Source organism: Miscanthus floridulus, chromosome 3 (assembly GCF_019320115.1).
Source record: "Miscanthus floridulus cultivar M001 chromosome 3, ASM1932011v1, whole genome shotgun sequence".
Classification (NCBI taxonomy): domain Eukaryota; kingdom Viridiplantae; phylum Streptophyta; class Magnoliopsida; order Poales; family Poaceae; genus Miscanthus; species Miscanthus floridulus.
Window position 1 is genome coordinate 122,864,232 of NC_089582.1, and position 6,496 is coordinate 122,870,727.

Here is a 6,496-nt window from a genome sequence, read left to right on the forward strand (position 1 = left end):
CATTAAGATTTAAGGAGTTGAATGAAACCCACTTGCATATATATCTTTATTCCTATGAGTCTTACTAGTATGACAGGATCGTGTAGAATGCTATACTACAGGACTCTGGTAGAAGTCGAGTGATTGCCTGTCACTCGCGAGAGATAGGAAATATATTATTGGATTACTATCACTTGGAAAATATCAAAATGGTGAAAAGGAAAATAGTGACCGGGCAGAGATGTGGTTTGGGTATTGGTGGGTGTAAGAGGTTGTATCGCTGTGGACGCGAGGCATAGCTTGGTTACACTACATTTTCCTGTCTGGTCGGTTAAGGACCGATCGTTGCATATGACTCTAGGCAGGTCACCGACTTATTATCCCATGCACATACTTGTGTATGGGTGCTTGGAAGACTTGTTGCTCTCTTGTCGTGGATCCGGCTCTTTTCGGACCGACTGTCAGGGTTTGTTTTTGGTGGAGGAGGTCCTTGCACCGCACTGAGTCCAGGACTCAGGGGCGGGGGCTTAGAGTCCCAGTTTGGACGGGGACCTGGACACCCGGGACATGAGAGTGATGGGTTGGTCTTGCTTGTGTCTGGGGTACAAGCGGGACATGTGTTTTTGGGGTACCCAGCTGGGGGCATTGATTCATGAATTCCCGAGAGATCTGATACGGCTTGTCTATGGTTTAGCATCATGGTAAGAACTGAAAGATGAAAGATGGATGATGGACAAAGGAAATCTAATTGCTTACCACCTGCTTGAAAGTAGCACAAGCGCTTACATAGAATGGTTAGTTAATGAACCAATGCGGCTATTAATAAAAATCGAACATAAGGACACACGCTTAGTAATGCTTCCTGCAAATGCAATAAACCCACAAGCTAGATAGCCTTGCATATCCTTGGAGTCTTTTCTTTTCTCCTGTTGGGTAAGTCTTGCTGAGTATAATTGAGTACTTCGGGTTTTATTCCCCCTGTTGTAGGTAACAGGTGGAGGCTTGAACTGACCTTTGTGTGTGGATTCCTCCTGGTGGGCTCAGAGAGCATTTCCTTTACGCTGAGATCATAGTTGATATTTATAACTCTCACCAAATGCTTTTATTAATGAAAGCTTCATAATCTGTTGTCATAGTGTGTATATATATATATATCAATACTTCATCATGTCATTAATAGATGTTTATTTCTGCTGTAACTCTGTTCACATGTTTCTATTCCGCTGTTCAATTAAATTATTCATAACTCTGATAATATGATTATATTCCGCTATTATAAATGATGAATGTTATACTCTGATGTTACATGCAAAGTGATGTAAGAAATAGTTAAGAATGATGTAAGCTTTATTCTCTCATTTGTGATCCTGATGGCGAAAATATGGATTTTCGGGTTCTCCCCTGGGGTGTGCTCGACGGAACCGAGTAATTTAGTGTTCTCCCTCGAGCGCTTAATGTCTAATGGAAGACAAGCACTCCTGTGAGGCATTAGATTAGGCGGTTCTACCATAGGCGGAGGGTGGTGCTTGTCTCTAGCTCCGATCATAGTGATTGTAAGAGGTTCTTGACCTTTTCTAGGTGGAGAGCCAAAAGGTACTCTAGTGGATTGCTTTTAGCTTGTGGATCCCTATCTTGTGTTGGTTGTGCGGCACCCGATTGCGGGTTAGGTGTGTGATGCCTATTAGCGCGTGAACCTCTAAGTGGGTGAATCTCTACAACGAGGATATAGCTTGCCGGCAAGCAAGTGAACCTCGGGGATAAATCATTGTGTCATCATTATCTCCGGGATTCTCCTTATGATTGATTGTATATCTCTTGCCATGGCGGTATAAACTTCACTTCCTCTCTTGCATTTACTTTTCTAGTGTAGCTAAGCTCTTTAGTGTAACCAGTTTTGAGAGCTAGCTTATGTCTTGTTAGTTGGTTAGTGAGGCTCTTTAGTTAGTCTTTGAGAGCTCACTAACTTAGAGAGTAGTGACTTAACCTTTGTGTGAAATAGAGATCATTGCAACTAGAATTGTGGATAGGAGGCTTGTATTTTTAGTAGGCAAGCGCAACACTTGCTTCGCCTTATATTTGTCTAACCACTTGGCTTAGTGTTGTTGTAGAATTTTTAATAGGCTATTCACCCCCCTCTAGCCATTAGGACCTTTTAGAGGCACACAGAGATAGGGAAGCTTTGCGTGAGGCTTGAGTTTTCAAGTTGGATCCCATGAAAAATCATGTGACTTATGACGCTTGAGGCTTGAGTATTGTTGCTTCTAGAAGTCAATTTACTAGGCCTATTTACAAAGATGGACATCTCAAGCGCTCACCACAATGATTTTTTACCGAGGTTCACTTGCTTACCGGCAAGCTACTCCTCGTTGTGGCGATTCACTCACTTGGAGGTTCACGCGCTAATTGGCATCACACACCAAACCCTCAATAGGGTGCCGCACAACCAACACAAGATGAGGAGCCATGAGCAATCCACTAGAGTACATTTTTGGCTCTCCATCGAGGAAAAGTCAAGAACCCCTCACAATCATCACAATCGGAGCCGGAGACAATCGTCACCCTCCGCTCGACGATCCTTGCTACTTCAAGCCGTCTAGGTGGTGGCAACCACCAAGAGTAACAAGCGAATCCCACAGTGAAACACGAACACCAAGTGCCTCTAGATGTAAACACTCAAGCAATGCACTTGGATTCACTCCCAGTCTCACAAAGATGAAGAATCAATGATGGAGATGAGTGGGAGGGCTTTGGCTAAGCTCACAAGGTTGCTATGTCAATGTAAATGGCCAAGAGAGTGAGCTTGAACCGGCCATGGGGCTTAAATAGAAGCCTCCACGAAATAGAGCTGTTGTATCCTTTCAATAGGCACAACACGGGGTGAACGGACACTCCGGTCATATCGACTGGACGCTGGACCTCAGTGTCCGGTCATGCGATGCGTGCCATGTGTCCCCTCTCTTCAAATACCGAGCGCCTGATCCCAATGGTCAAAAGGTGACCGGACGCGCTGCTGCGAAGTGACTGAACACTGGACCTCAGCGTTCGATCGTTTCCAGTAAGCATCAAAAATGATTTTTCACGACCGGACGCATCCGGTCATGCTCAACCGGACACACCCAGCGTCCGGTCACTTGGCGACTCCTCTGTCCACTGCCATGTTAGCAGGACCGGACACACCCTGTCAGCGTCTGGTCACTGAGTGACCCAGCATCCGGTCAGAGACCGATGCTGCGCGCCCTCTACTGCCACTAACCGGACGCGCCGATCCAATCGAGACCAGCGTCCGATCACTTACAGTGACCTCCGTCTTTTCTGTCTAGGGCGCCGGTGGTATCGTCAGACTATCCGCACTCTATGGGCGAACACTCTACCGGTAAAGTTCCTAACCCTTGCTCAAATGTGCCAACCACCAAGTTTATCACCTTGTGCACATGCGTTAGCATATTTTCACAGACATTTTTCACGGGTGTTAGCACTCCACTAGATCCTAAATGCATATGCAATGAGTTAGAGCATCTAGTGGCACTTTGATAACCATATTCCAATACGAGTTTCACCCCTCTTAATAGTACGGCTATCTAACCTAAATGTGATTACACTCTCTAAGTGTCTTGATCACCAAAACAAAATAGCTCCTACCATTTATACCTTTGCCTTGAGTCTTTTGTTTTTCTCTTTCTTCTTTTCTAGTCCAAGCACTTGATCATCACCATGGCATCACCATCATTATGTCATGATCTTCATTTGCTTCACCACTTGGAATGTGCTACCTATCTCATGGTCACTTGATAAGCTAGGTTAGCACTTAGGGTTTCATCAATTCACCAAAACCAAACTAGAGCTTTCACCCCTAGGCGCATGGACCTGCAACCTTAGGTGTGTAGCAGCGCATGGACCCCATCCCAAGGCACGTCGTTATGCACAACCCATCCCCTCGTCCACAGTGCACATCCTACTTGGTGACCCAGCAGCGACACGCCCACACATCCATGTCATTGCCCTGGTCCTCACAGGCATCGAGCAATCCTCCAAATCCAGCTCTACCTCTGAAGAGGCGACTCTACTTTGTCCATGTTCGCCCCCACATTGTCCTCTGAGGCGGACCTGATGGTGGATTGCCCCTCCCTCTATGAGGTCAGTAGCGCGGATCATCCATCTCTCTCTTCCTCTCCTATCTCCTTCGCTCCCCTCTCTCCTCACATGTTGAATCTGGCGAGCCACAATTCCATGAAGGACGACTACTAATGCATGGATTGACACGGGGGCGGGTACTCATGCATGGATCGATGTAGAGAACGGGCAGTGGCGTGACCAAGGGGCCATCGTTGGAGTTGCCAGCACAGTTGAGGGTTGGGTCCTCGGTGGGCCTCCTCGATGAGCTTACTAGGCCCTTTTTAAAATTTATTAAATTATTTGCAGTATTAATCATCAATTAACAAAGGCCCTTGTAATATGCAGACGCATGTCCGCCTCTACAAACCTTATTTGTGGACCTCTATAAATTACTTTTGTATGAGTGGCACCATAACTAGTTAATTAATGATTAGCCTTTCTAATGTTTGAGCTAGAGCTAGGAGCTGCGTTAGGCAAACCTCAATAGATCTATTGTTGGTGTCATACTACTAACAGGCTTGCTAGCGCTCAGACGTCTAGACGGATGGGGTGTCCGGACACCCGTGCCTGCAATACTTTTCCTGCATCATTTCATGTGCCCACACAGGGCCCACACCACCCGAACATCACTAGCATAAAGAAGAGGGGAAGGGGGCGGTGGATGCCCAGCTAGCATCGAGAGGAGGAAACACGGAGGCGAGGCAGTAGAAGGCGAGGAGGGAGATGCAGCATCTGATCTACTTTTGAAACATTCAGACGCAACACTTGCAACATACGTCTGAGGATATATGAAACACTTGAAACATGTTTCTGAAACACTTGCAAAGATACTAGAAAAACACTTGAAACCATTGCAAAAACATACGTAACATCTAGATAAAACACTTGCAACATATGTATAAAACATATGCAACATCAAATAAACACACTTGCAACATACATCTAGAAAACAGATGAAATATTGGGAACAAAAGCTTGCAACATACGTGTACAACCATTACAATATATGCAACATCCTGATCTACGTTTGCAATATCCATATAAAACACTTGCAACATACATAGAAACATATAAAACACTTAAAATATAGGCTTGCAACATGCGCTTTCAGCGTAGCATGTACTTGCTGCTTGGATGAATGGAGACTCGTTGACGCGGAGCTCGACGTCGGCGCGAAGCCTGATGCCATGGAGTGCCGCGGAGGGATGCTAGCAGGCGGGTGGCTACGTTGCCTAGTGAGCAGCTGTGCGGCGACACCAATGAGCTGATGTGCAGATTCAGGCTAGACTAGGACAACAAAAGGAGATGTCGCACATGCCCCATCATCATCGAACCATCCACCGTCCGACGGATCCTTTGTCGCGCTCTCCGACGGTTGCGCATCTTGAGCATATGGGCGCGAGTCACGAGGTGAGTCCCTTTGCCTCCGTGCCGCAGGCAACATCCGTCGCCAATCTCGTCGGCTGAGGCGCTGGCATCGATGGGAGGAGAAGCGGCAGGGGAGAGGATAATATTGTGTTTGCGAAACAAGAGCAAGGGAGAGGATAAGACTGTGCTAGATGCATAGGAAGAAAGCGGCATGCAGATAAGCATGGTGTGGGATTTTTTTTATTTGTACGGAGATGTGTTTTGAGGGTGGTGGATAAGCCATCCGATTCTGGCTGGGCGTCAGACGCCCTAAGCATAGCATTCCCATACTACCAAACTTGCAGAGATGAAAGTAGTGGTTGGGCTCGTAAATGCATGCAAGGTAGAGAGACCTGGGCCATGTTTAGTTGCCCCAAATTCCAGAATTTGGCACTATGCAAAAAGAAGATTTTCCATCATATCAAATTTGTGGTACATGCATGGAGTACTATATGTTGACAAAATCAAAAACTAATTGCACAGTTTAGTTTTACTTTACGAGACGAACGTTTTGAGCCTAATTAGTCAATGATTGGACAATTATTACCAAATAAAAACAAAACGCTACAGTGGCGCACCGAATCCGGCGACGCCGATTCGGTGGCCGAACTAAACGCGGCCCTGGCTTCAGTCCCGGGCTCCCGGCCTACTGTGGACTTTACTAGGTTAGGTTTTCATCATAAATAGCTGTTGCAAGTTGCAAGCAGAGCAAGTTACAAAGGCACCACAACGAAGGGGGTGTTTAGTTTTTTAGTCGCTTCTAAAATTCATATCACATCGAATGTTTAGATACTAATAAGGAGCATTAAATAAAGATTAATTATAAAACTAATTACATAGATGGAGGCTAATTTGTGAGACGAATTTTTTAAGCCTAATTAATTCGTCATTAACACATGTGTACTGTAGCACTACGTTGTCAAATCATGGACTAATTCGGCTTAAAAGATTCGTCTCGCAAATTAATCGTAAGTTGTGCAATTAGTTTCATAATTAA